Consider the following 12,987-nt stretch of genomic DNA (forward strand, 5'->3'; position numbering starts at 1 on the left):
AACTTCCCTCTACTATCCTTGATTGGCCCTAACCTATCTCTAGTCATTCTTTTATTCCTGATATACCTATAGAAAGCCTTAGGGTTTTCTTTGATCCTATCCGCCAATGACTTCTCGTGTCCTCTCCTTGCTCTTCTTATCTCTCCCTTTAGATCCTTCCTGGCTAGCTTGTAACTCTCAAGCGCCCTAACTGAGCCTTCACGTCTCATCCTAACATAAGCCTTCTTCTTCCTCTTGACAAGCTCTTCAACTTCTTTAGTAAACCACGGCTCCCTCGCTCGACAACTTCTTCCCTGCCTGAGAGGTACATACTTATCAAGGACTCGCAGTAGCTGCTCCTTGAATAAGCTCCACATTTCGATTGTGCCCATCCCCTGCAGTTTCCTTCCCCATCCTACGCATCCTAAATCTTGCCTAATCGCATCATAATTTCCTTTCCCCCAGCTATAATTCTTGCCCTGCGGTATATACCTGTCCCTGCCCATCGCTAAGGTAAACCTAACCGAATTGTGATCACTATCACCAAAGTGCTCACCAACTTCTAAATCTAACACCTGGCCGGGTTCATTACCCAGTACCAAATCCAATGTGGCATCGCCCCTGGTTGGCCTGTCTACATACTGTGTCAGAAAACCCTCCTGCACACACTGGACAAAAACAGACCCATCTAAAGTACTCGAACTATAGTATTTCCAGTCAATATTTGGAAAGTTAAAGTCCCCCATAACCACTACCCTGTTACTCTCGCTCCTGTCAAGAATCATCTTTGCTATCCTTTCCTCTACATCTCTGGAACTATTTGGAGGTCTATAGAAAACTTCCAACAGGGTGACCTCTCCTCTCCTGTTTCTAACCTCGGCCCAGACTACCCCAGTAGACGAGTCCTCAAACGTCCTTTCTGCCGCTGTAATACTTTCCTTGATTAACAATGCCACACCCCCCCCCCTTTTACCATCTTCTCTGTTCTTAGTAAAACCAAAAACTAAAGAAAAAGTTATTTAACATTCTTAACACAAAATATTTAACACCAGCTTCTTAAACAAACTTTAAACAGACAGAATCTTTCCTATATCTACTTTGTTTATCCTTGTCTCCCTTAAACCAATATCCAATTCCTGACATTTGCTACTTAAAACAGTCAGTAAAACATGTCTTTAATTTAAACTCCAAAAAAAAATTAGAACAGATTTTAAACTGGAACTCCAATTAAAGCAGGAGTGGTAAACTTCAAATTGGATTTCTGCCAAACATCTTCAGACCTTCAAGGCTGAAGCTTATCTCTTACAAAATTGTTCCTTGCCTTTTCACAGTTGCAAAACCAGCTTTTAAAATCAAAATAAAATTTTAACTTAAAATATAATTCAATTTTATATCCCATTCCTGGGTGCACAACACTAAATCGAAATGAACACACCCAACAATCACTTTTCACACACATTCAATTCCAAACAACTTCGAAAATTGATTTCTGTAATGGGTTACGAATTCAACATACCAAATCTCTTTCAAAATTCCCTGTCCCGATGTCAAGGAACACACACAGGTTCAACTAATTCACAACCAAAACGTGACTCAAGGTTCCCACAAAATATACACTTGTAAAAATAAAAAAAGTAACAGGCTCATTCTCTCATCATTAAGGCCAGACAACAACGAGTTAACGACAGTCAGTTTTACAGAACACAAGTTGTACATCCCAGACATTCAATTCATTCGCGGAAGCTTCCAACATTCTCACATTCAAATCAAAGACACAGTAACTTGCTTTTACTCTAAAACATACCTATCTCTAGAAACACATATTTTACCGTGGCGCTTCTGCGTCTTTCTCGAGTGGGCAAACGGACGTGGGTCACCTTTCTCCAGAGGACATAATTTACTTGTCCCCGGGGGCAACTCTTCTTCTTTACAAGCCATCAAGCCCATTCTTCCTTCTACTTTCTCAAACCCTAGTTCTTTTCTATGAATCAAGCAACATTAAAACAAAAGAAAACGAACAAGACACAAGAAAACAAATAGACACAAATAAAAGACGAACCACACACAAGGAGACGAACAGGCGCAGTTAATGTTGAGATCAACAGAATTTTTAGAGTCTTTTGGTTTCCCCCTTCACTAATCGGTATTCCTAATTTAAGGGCGTTTTCTTGCCAACTTGATAGGAGGATTCTATTTTTTTTTCTCCTGACAATATTGTCTCCATAATCCAATTAATTCTTTGGCCCTATTGCCTTTATTTTGTTTCCAGATTTTTTTCTTGGTTTTTTTTTTTAGTCACTTCCAAATCTTTTGTACCCCCTAAGGGCCAATGGTCTCCTAATTTCTTATTTAAGGCTGCCGATAATTGTCTGAAGTCTTTCCCTTTATCCGGATATTTATCACACAGTACTTGTAATGGATAGGATGGATCACTTGTATTATCTAAACAGTTTCCCATATTCACAACTATTATCACAAACTATAATTACAAACTATTATCACAAACTATTATCACAAACTGTTCTTGAACTGCGTTGTTCGCCCCTACAGTCCAAGAGTTAAAATTACTTACAAATTATTATCTAAACAATTAAAATTACTTACAAATTATTATCTGAACCTTAAAATAAACCCTCAGTCATTCTAAAACAACCTGCTTAAGCCTTCAGTCGCGACCAACTTTAACTTTAACCTCAGTCCCATCAGCCGTAGTCTGAACTAACCGACTAACCCTGACATAAAACTTTAACCTCAGTTCCCCTCAGCTGTAGTCTAAACTAACCGACTAAACCTGACCTAAATAAAATTTTAACCTCAGTTCCCCTCAGCCGTAGTCTAAACTAATCGACTAAACCTGACCTAAATAAAACTTTAATCTCAGTTCCCATCAGCCATTCTAAAGAAACAGACTGAACCTGACCTAAAGATATAACACCTCAGTCGTACCTACATCGACTGAACTTTGTCTTTCTAATCCGCCAGACTGATCGTTGATCTCGTCCAGACGATCTTACCTGACCATAAGCGAGTGATCAAACTTTTATCGGACTACGGGACAGAGGAAAACCGACATGGTCATATATCAACTGCTCACGTCGGGGGCCCATTTCCTCTCTCTCCGTCCAAGACTAGTCTGATTCTGATTTCGCTGATGATCGGCGGTCGTCTGTTGAGATCCCACTTCTGACACCAAAATGTAAATCTGAGTTCTTTTTGCCTTCAGTCTGGTTCAGTAAATATACCGAGTCAGATGTGTAGGTAAAATCAATTACTTTATTTGCGCATTTAGCCGGCTGACTTACTCTAATGCAACGACACTGACTCCACCCCAGAGTCTGTCGGGTCCACCAGAGTAAGTGAAGTTTGTGATACAGGTACTACTGTTTATACATTAAGATTCATGCTACACCTCCTTGTTTAACCAATCAGTGCGGTACAATTCGACTTCACCCACGTGGTGACATGCAGTACATCTGTTACTGAGGTTACAATACACTCCATTCTCAATACATACTTGTTACTAATAAAATATTGTTTTGTACCAGCAAGATAAAACAAAGCGGAGAAGCAAGCTAATTAGCAAGAGCATAGGAATCATCAATAATCATTCTGGTCTCACTCCCTACATGGATCATGAGTTCTGTTTCTACCTTGTGACAAGTAATTGCGGCGCATCCTGCTATCTCTATTAGGTTTACATTCCTGAGTGTTTCGTGCAGTCTGCAGCTACAAGTAGTGGCAGCTCACGAAGATAAGAGGGGCCTAGCACTCCTTATCACTCACACAGGGTGGACATCATTTGATTCACAGGAGTCCATTTGTTCCAAACCACAGGGAGTCACACAATCAGGCCATAAAGAACAGATGTCTTTGCAATTACCAGTGTCGGCTAGTCTTTACAGTCTCACACGCTCTGCCTTTACTTTTAACTATTTCATTGTGGTTTCTGCCACTTAAAATCAAAGCTCAGCAAAGCTACTATTCCTAACTTGGCTATATTTCCCATTAAGCATAGTGCCATGCCTTTCTGCTCACTTCCACAAAGGAACGCAAGCTCCAGCAGCTGATGGAAACTAATGGCCCTCCAGATCCTTCTTCCCCTTCACTTCCCTCTGACCCCATCCCTTCTGATCTGACCCCTAACATGTATTCACTAGACTCTCTGACCTTCAATATTCTGTACTCAGAAAAGGACTCAGTTTTATCCCCTTACGCCCCCACCTCAATGAATTTGACGCTCGGCATGACGTTGAGCTCTTCTTCCGTCGCCTTCGCCTCCGGGCTCATTTCTTTGACCAGGAGTCCTCCCCCCCAACCAGCAGACCAATTCACCCACCTCCAGCATTCTCCCTCTACCTGGACCCCTCCCTCTGGCCTCTGACCCGCTCTTGATCTTTTCATTGAAAACTGTCGGCGAGACATTGGCCATCTCAATTTCTCTGCTCCCCTCACTCATTCCAACCTGTCTCCCTTTGAACTTCTGCACTTCGTTCTCTCAGGTCTAACCCCGACATTGTGATCAAACCTGCAGACAAGGGTGGTGCTGTTGTTGTCTGGCGTACCAACCTCTACCTAGCAGAGGCTGAGCGCCAACTCTCAGACACTTCTTCCTACCTCCCCTGGACCATGACCCTACCACTGAACATCAAACTACTGTCCACAGGACTGTCACTGACCTCATCTCTTCTGGAGATCTTCCCTCTACAGCTTCCAATCTCATAGTCCCGCAGCCCCGGACAGCCCGCTTCTACCTCCTTCCTAAAATCCACAAACAGGACTGTCCTGTCAGACCCATTGTTTCAGCCTGTTCCTGCCCCACTGAACTTATTTCTTCCCAACTTGACTCCATTGTTTCTCCCCTGGTCCAGTCTCTTCCCACCTACATCCATGATTCTTCTGACGCCTTACGTCAATTTGACAATTTCCAGTTTCCTGGCCCCAACCGTCTCCTCTTCATTATCCAATCTCTCTACACCTCCATCTCCCACCAGGACAGTTTGAGGGTTCTCCGCTTCTTCCTTGAACAGAGGCCCAACCAGTCCCCATCCACCACCACCCTTCTCCTCCTGGCTGAACCTGTTCTCACATTGAACAACTTCTCCTTCAACTCCACTCACTTCCTTCAAGTAAAAGGTGTTGCTATGGGTACCCGCATGGGTCCTAGTTATGCCTGTCTTTTTGTGGGATATGTTGAACATTCTTTCTTTCAGCCCTACTCAGGCCCCCCCTCCTCCAACTCTTTTTCCAGTATATTGATGACTTTATTGGTGCCGTTTCCTGCTCCCGCCCCGAACTGGAAATCTTTATCAACTTTGCTTCCAATTTCCACCCTTCTCACCTTTACCTGGCCCATCTCCAATACTTCCCTTCTTTTCCTCGACTTCTCTGTCTCCATCTCTGGGGATAGGCTGTCTACTAATATTCATCATAAACCCACCAACTCCCACAGCTACCTCCTGTAAGGACTCCATTCCATTCTCCCAGTTTCTCCATCTCCGACACATCTGCTCTGATGATCCAACCTTCCACAACAGCGCTTCTGATATGTCTTCCTTTTTCTTCAATCGAGGAATCCCCCCCACTGTGGTTGACAGGGCCCTCAACAGTGTCCGGCCCATTTCCCGCACCTCTACCCTCACCCCTTCCCCTCCCTCCCAGAACCGCGACAGGATTCCCCTTGTCCTCACTTTCCACCCACCAGCCTCCATAACCAAAGGATCATCCTCCGCCATTTCCGCCCAGCATGGTGCCACTACCAAATGCATCCTCCCCTCCCCTCTCCTGTCAGCATTCCAAAGGGATCATTCCCTCCGTGACACCCTGATCCACTCCTCCATTACCCCCAACACTTTGTCCCCTTCCCACGGCACCTTCCCATGCAATCGCAGGAGGTGTAATACTTGCCCTTTTACCTCCTCTCTCCTCACTATCCAAGGCCCCAAACACTCCTTTCAGGTGAAGCAGTGATTTACTTGTACTTCTTTCAATTTAGTATTCTGTATTTGCTGCTCACAATGTGGTCTCCATTGTTGGGGAGACCAAATGCAGATTGGGTGACCGCTTTGTGGAACACCTCCTCTCAGTTCGAAAACATGACCCCGAGCTTCTATTCGCTTGCTATTTCAACACACCCCCCCTTTGCTCTCATGCCCACATCTCTGTCCCGGGCTTGCTGCAGTGTTCCAGCTAACATCAATGCAAGCTCAAGGAACAGCACCTCATTTTCTGATTAAGCATGCTACAGCCTGCTGGACTGAACATTGAGTTCAATAATTTCAGAGCATGGCTGGTCCCCACTTTTAAAAAATTTTATTTAATCAATTTTCTACCATGTGCCTGCTTACTTTTTTTTCATGTTTGTGCTTTTGGCCAGGGCTGTTCATTATTCTGTCAGTGACACTCTCTCTGCCCCAATGCTTTCAGCACACTTTCTTTGCCTTTGACCCATGACCTGCTTGTCAGTTAATCTCTCTGGCCCTCTGTCCTATCACACACCTTCCCTTCTGTTCTCTTTTCCCCCACCCTCGCTTTACTTGCTTAAAACGTATTACATTTCTAACCTTTGCCAGTTCTCATAAAAGGTCACAGACCTGAAACATTAACTCTGCTTCTCACTCCACAGATGCTGCCAGACCTGCTGAGTGTTTCCAGAACTTTCTGTTTTTCTCTCACTTTTGAATGCCTCAATTTAATCTGTCTCCACCACACTCTCAGGCAGTGCATTCCAGATTCTAACCACTTATTGTTTAAAAAAGATTTTCCTCACATTGCCATTGCTTCTTTTGCCAATCACCTTAAATTTATGTATTCTGGTTCTCAACCCTTCTGCCAGCAGGAACAGTTGCTCCCTCTAAAGTCTGCCCAGACTCTTCATAATTATGAACAACTTTATCAAATCGCCTGTCAATTTTCTCTTCTCTAAAGTGAACAACCCCAGCTTTTCCACATAACTAAAATCTCTCATTGCTGGAACCATTCTCGTAAATCCTTTTTGCATCCTCTCTTTACATCCTTCATCAAGTGCGGCTTCCAGAATTGGGCACAATACTCCAGATGAGGCCAAACCAGTGTTATCTAAAGGTTCACCATGACTTCCTTGTTTCTGTACCCTGTGCCTCTATTTATAAAGCCCAGGATCCCACATGCTTCATTAACCATTTTCTGAACCTGCTACTGTCCCTTTTATTCCAAATTGCTATTTGTAAGGTGAAGATACATCAGAAACAGGAGCCAGTGAAGAGGGTAACCATAATAACCAGGCAGACTTACTCACCAGGAAAGCTGCTATGGAGAGGATTCAAGGGATCCACCCAAAGCACAAGCACTGGCATCAAAACGACAGACTCCAGTTATCCCTGATTTAAAAACTTGTCAGGACACGGACCCTGATGTGATTATGGTCAAAGAGGCTGTACACCACGGGAAAGACTTTCCCTCGTCTCTCTCACCAAGTAAGGACTTACTAGTCCTATATGATGAGGATTTGTATCACAAGGATGGCTTTAACTTGACTTGGATCAGACTTTATTCCTCAGAAAAGAAATAATTTTGTTAATGCATCAAATTGGGGGCATGTTTCTGTTTCTCGAGTTCGCGATGTTACATAATCATTATTGGTGGCCAATAATGCACCTGGATGTCCAGCACCACTTGAACCTGTGTCTCATCTGTGCTAAAATGAATCCAGCTCCTGCCAAACAAAAGATCTGAATGATGGCCCTGAGAAACATTGCAAATTGATTATACAGGCACTGTACCCACTGTAAAAGGAGGGGACCGGTATATTCTTGTAGTTATTGATATGTTTACCCAGTGGATTGAAGCTTTCCTAGCTTGTAAAAATGGACTAACTACAGCTAAAATCTTGTGGGAACAGATCTTTACCAGAAGGGATTTTCTGAAAAGAATAGAGAGTGATAATGGTTGTCATTTCACAGCATAAATTATGCAACAACTCTGTCATCTTGTCAGTGTGGAACAACATTTCCACGCTCTGACCACCCAGAGTCTAGTGGGATGGTCGAGCTCTTTAATTGCTCTATAGAAGCAGCACTGGAAATAGTTGTCATGAAGGGAACTGATGACCTGGTCAAGGCCAATGACTGGGTCACTGTCTTGCCTGGTGTCTTAATGACCATTCGTGCCACTCCTGTTCACTCCCCCAGTCGCAGCCCATTTCAGCTTATGACAGGTCAGCAAATGCAGATTGTGTCCCCCACCAGGCTCTCACTCCCCTTTGTTATTCATCAGAGTCACGGCCAGTTTCTCCAGTACCTCCAACAAACCTTAGCATACACCCGCTACATGCAGCAGAGAAGATGGTGTTGCCCATCAGAACACCACCCAGGAAAACTACTCCACTCATTATATTAACTACTCAATGGGAGATGAAGTAATTTAAAAAGCATTTTTAAAAGTGGTGGGGCTGGGAGACCAATTGGGAAGATCCACAAGATGTTCTGGATAAATTGGGAGGAAGAAACCTTAAATTGACCATTCAGAAATGAGGGAAGGAAGTATAATATCTGTGGGACCAGGGGATCAGTGTAAACTGTACAAAATGAAAAGCTCAGGTAACTCACTGGCTGCCATAAGATCCTCCTCCCAGAATGTCCTTTCTAAGCTCCAGCCAGGTGATGCTAAACACTCAGGTGGAAAAGACAACAATCTACAACAATGTTTATCAAACAAAGTTGAATTATTTCACAATTATCCAGCATATTAAACTCCAGCCCTGTTATAGAGGTTATTAATATCAGCAGGAACAAACCCCGACTGTCAGAATGAACACAGAACAGGCGAACGGCATCTCCCCGCTGTGAATGTGCCTATTAGGTCCCAGCTCAAACAGGTAATTAAATCCTTTCCTAGTGTCCCCACATTTACAGTTTCTCCCCAGTGTGACTGCAGTTGTATCTCGACAGGCCAGATGTTTGGTTGATGCCTCATTCGCACACACAACACATGTATGATTTCTCCCCAATGTGAATGATTCTGTTTGCTTCCATGTTCAAATTCCCAATGAATTGAGTGACTGTGTCAGATCTTGATGTGATGCTTAATTTGAGTTCCCTGTCTACAAATCCTTCCCCTTCTAATTCTAAAAATTATTCTTATTCTAATCTAAAATTCTAAAATAAATTTGAAACAGAGAAAAAGAAGCATGAGGGAGAATCCAAAAAAACAAAAAAGGCACATTGTGGAATTGAGCTGGATGGATCTGGTAATTTGTGGGATGGCACTAGAAAATTGACCATGAATGTTGCCAGATTGTTATAAAAACCTAACTGGTTCACTGACGTCCTTCAGCGAAGGGAACCCACCAACCAGTCTGGACCTACATAAGAGTTTGGGCCTCTATTGGAGGAGAGAGATGTGGCAGGGAGTGATGGAGAGGGACTTTTTACATCGGCAACTCAACCAGAACTTTGACAAAATCTCCCAAACCCGAATCTTCACCACCTGGTAAGACAAGGGAAGCAGGTGCATGAGAAACCATCACTTCCAAGTTCCACACCATCCTGACTTGGAGATATATCACCATTCATAATGCAGTGGTTTATCACCTTCCCGATGGGCAACTGGGGATTGGTGACATGTGTAGGTCTTGTTGATGATGCATACATCCCAAGAATGAATGGGAAAAAATTGGTATATGTCACATAGATTAAAAGACTCCACATAAATACTTCCTGTTAAAATAATATGCTATGTTGAGCAACCTAATCACCCCTAAAATCTAGCTTCTTTAACAGTCTCACATCGGCAATTGTTGGACCCGGGGTTAAACCCAACAGCTTCTCCTCCATCTCCAATCCAGCTCAAATTGATGCAACAACACCTGCACAGGAGGTCAGGGACCGATTTCCCCATCCATCATCCACACTAACACAAACCAGCACTTCTTTGGTCTGATGAAGGGTCACTGACCTGAAACGTTAACTCTGCTTCTCTCTCCACAGATGCTGCCAGACCTGCTGAGTATTTCCAGCATTTCTTGTTTTTATTTTTTATTTGGTCTGTGTGTGTTTCCAGACTCGATTCTGTGAGCAGCGCCTGTAATAAAACATAAATGCACTCACACTGGAGACAAACAGTGTAATCATGGGGACACTGGGAAAGGATTTAATTATTTGTTTGAGCTGGGACCTAATAGGCACATTCACAGTGGGAAGAGGCCATTTACCTACTCCGTATGTAGGAAGGGATTCACTCAGTCATCTCACCTCCTGTGAAACTAATGCACTCACACTGGGGGAGGCCATTCACCAGCCCTGTGTGTGGAAAGGGATTCACTCAGTCATCCCATCTACCGACACACCAGAGATATCACATGCAATAGCAGGAGTTGGATTCTGCTATTATTGCTGCTGTTAATCACATCCAAGACTAAACCATGTTCATTCTGACAGTCGTGGTTTGTTTCTGCTGATGTTAATAACCTCTATAACTGGGAAGGAGTTTAATATTCTGGATACATGTGAAATAAATCAGCTTCGTTTGAAAAATACTGCGGATGCTGGAAATCTGAATAAAAAGCAAAAGTATTGGAAATGTTCAACAGTTCAGGCAGCATCTGTGGAGGGAGAAACAGAGTAAACGTTTCAGGTCGCTGACCTTCTGTCAGCCTGCAAGAAAACACGACAGCTTCTAAATAATGGCGGCAGTAGTTCCCACAATTCTCTGCGCCCTGAAAATCGCTCTATTGATCGCACTGATATCCCCAGTGGCTGAAAGTGCGCATGCTACCCAGGGTTGAACGCGGGGGCATTCGGAGCGGCCTCGGTCTTGTGTGACAGAAACCCGGAAGCGGCGGGTTGGATGGGTGAGGCACTGCACCATCGGGTTAATGATGCTCCTCCTGCACGTCAATTGAATCATGTTTCTTTCATTGTATTTTCTAACTCAGATTAATGGCCCCATCTTTCTCTGAGCCCCTGAACTCCATGTTGCGAGAGCTGTTCGATTGTCCTGGGAAGCAACAGGAAGAAGCTCAGAGGCTGGAGGGCCAAGGGAGCAGCGGCTTTGAGAGCAACAACCTGAGGCTGTCAGTCAGGTGAGTCAGTGTGAACCCCTGGCAAAACTATTTATCCTTTCAGAATTAAATCAGTGTTTATTTTCTCAACAAAACACTTTCACATTTGTTAGTATTTTGTTTTCTTAGAGTTCCTAGTCTGAGTTTCAGAAATTTCCGTGCCAAGTGGACCCCACATGATTAAATTCATTTCCCTCTTTCGGTTTCGCTGTTTGTTAAAGACACAGATTTATTTCCCCCTCATTATTGTGGGAAACGTAGCCCACTTGATAATTTACACCAAGTCAAACTCTGAAGAAGTAAGTTTATTTAACGTTCTTGCAAGATCGGGTGTCCTACAAGCAGGCACACCGATCAACATATTCAGTTCATGTTTATACAATACAAATCCATTTATCCACGCCTTTATTTTACATTATTGGTTATAACGTATTATGACACTAACCTATCCTATGGTTGCTACAGTCTCCTCCTCTGTTTACTTCTCCCCCTACTCTAACTTTCTAGCCCCTGACTCTTTTTGTTTTACCTTATTTGGCTCTCCATTCTTTTGCAAGCCTCCTGTGTGTGTGTTAACTTGCAGCTGTCAGTTACTCATTCACTACATCCTTTGTTCTAACTCTTGCTGTTTTTCTTTTCTCTGCATAAGCACAATTTTTAACTGCCATACTGTCTCAAGGTCTTTACTCACATCCCCTTATCAGTTCCCTTGTTCAGAGATTTCATTATGTTGTGTAGAAATGACTTCTTGGTAATTTCCCACAAGCTGTAGAAACAACATTTCAGTATTTTTTTATTCTCACAATTTGGGGGCTCGTCCGGGATTTCAATTTGGGTAACCCATGGAATTTGTGTACCGTTGTCCCCGTCAGTTCCGTCCCACATTGTTATTTTTCCCATTACTGAGATGACTAATACTGCATACAAAAACATCCAACCCATTTTAATCTGGTTCTGATTTCCTGGCTACTTTTGAAAAGAAAGAGAGAGAGAGAGAAAGAAAAGGCACACAATATTACAGACAGTATTTCCGCGCTCACGCCGCTATATAAAAAAGTTCGTTACTCAAAGTCTTTTTAGCTTTAGTTTCAATGGTTCTTCTGTTAATTCGGTTGTCCAAGTTCCTTCCTCGGCCGGGGGTTGTACCGGCCCCTTGATTCTTGTGTAGTGGGTCCAACCTCTTTCTGCCGTTCTTATGGCTGTTTCAGTGGTCAGGAGAGTCTGGTATGGTCCTTCCCAGTTCGGTTGTAGTTTAGTCTCTTTCCACGATTTCACCACAACCCAATCTCCTGGTTGGATCTTGTGCACTGCAAATTCGAGAGGTGGGGTCTGTGCTAACAGGCCTTGCTTCCTGAGGAATGACAATGAGGAAGACAACGCCAGTATATAGTTCTTTAGAAACGAATCTTTAGTTTCTAAGGTTGGCATCTCGCCCCTGGTTCCCATATAGGGTAATCCGTATAGCATTTCATAGGGGGACAGTCCCACATCTTTTCTAGGGGCTGTCCGAATTCTGAGTATCGCTATAGGTAAACATTTGGTCCAGGGTAACCTTGTTTCAAGTACCAGTTTGGACAGGTGTTTCTTTAAGGTCTGATTCATTCTTTCCACCCGCCCCGAAGAGGGAGGGTGCCAAGGGGTATGGAAGTCCCATTGGATTCCCAATCCCCTAACTATTTCTTGTAATAGCTTCGAGGTAAAATGACTTCCTTGGTCTGAGTCTATGTTTTCTACAATTCCGTATCGGGGAATTATTTGTTCCAATATTACTTTAGAAGCTCCTCCGGATGTAGCTGCAGTCATGGGATAAGCTTCCACCCATCCTGTCAAATGGTAATATTTAGAGGGACAAACTCTCAATGTTCTGGACAATTAAAGAAAATCTGTTCTGTTAGTAGTGAGTCACCATCTGTCCTGGGGGAGATGCATGGTCGCTTTAGCGTTTAAAATTCTCATCCTTTTGTTTAATTCTG

At 43.4% G+C, this 12,987-nt stretch overlaps 1 protein-coding gene across 5 annotated transcripts in view; it reads left to right on the forward strand.

The window, feature by feature from the left end:
- The first annotated feature begins 10,735 nt into the window (after nt 1–10,735).
- LOC137351834 (zinc finger protein 664-like) overlaps nt 10,736–12,987 on the forward strand; it is a 39,843-nt gene continuing 37,591 nt past the window's right edge. For 4 of the 5 annotated variants that reach the window (XR_010969583.1, XM_068016736.1, XM_068016735.1 and 1 more), the window contains exon 1: nt 10,782–11,035. The gene's annotated coding sequence lies outside the window, so the exon portion shown is untranslated. Of the gene's footprint in view, nt 11,036–12,987 lie in introns of all 5 variants that reach the window. The other variant, XM_068016733.1, reaches the window with a different exon arrangement.

The sequence above is a fragment of the Heterodontus francisci genome, chromosome 36 (genome assembly GCF_036365525.1).
Source record: "Heterodontus francisci isolate sHetFra1 chromosome 36, sHetFra1.hap1, whole genome shotgun sequence".
Taxonomy (NCBI): domain Eukaryota; kingdom Metazoa; phylum Chordata; class Chondrichthyes; order Heterodontiformes; family Heterodontidae; genus Heterodontus; species Heterodontus francisci.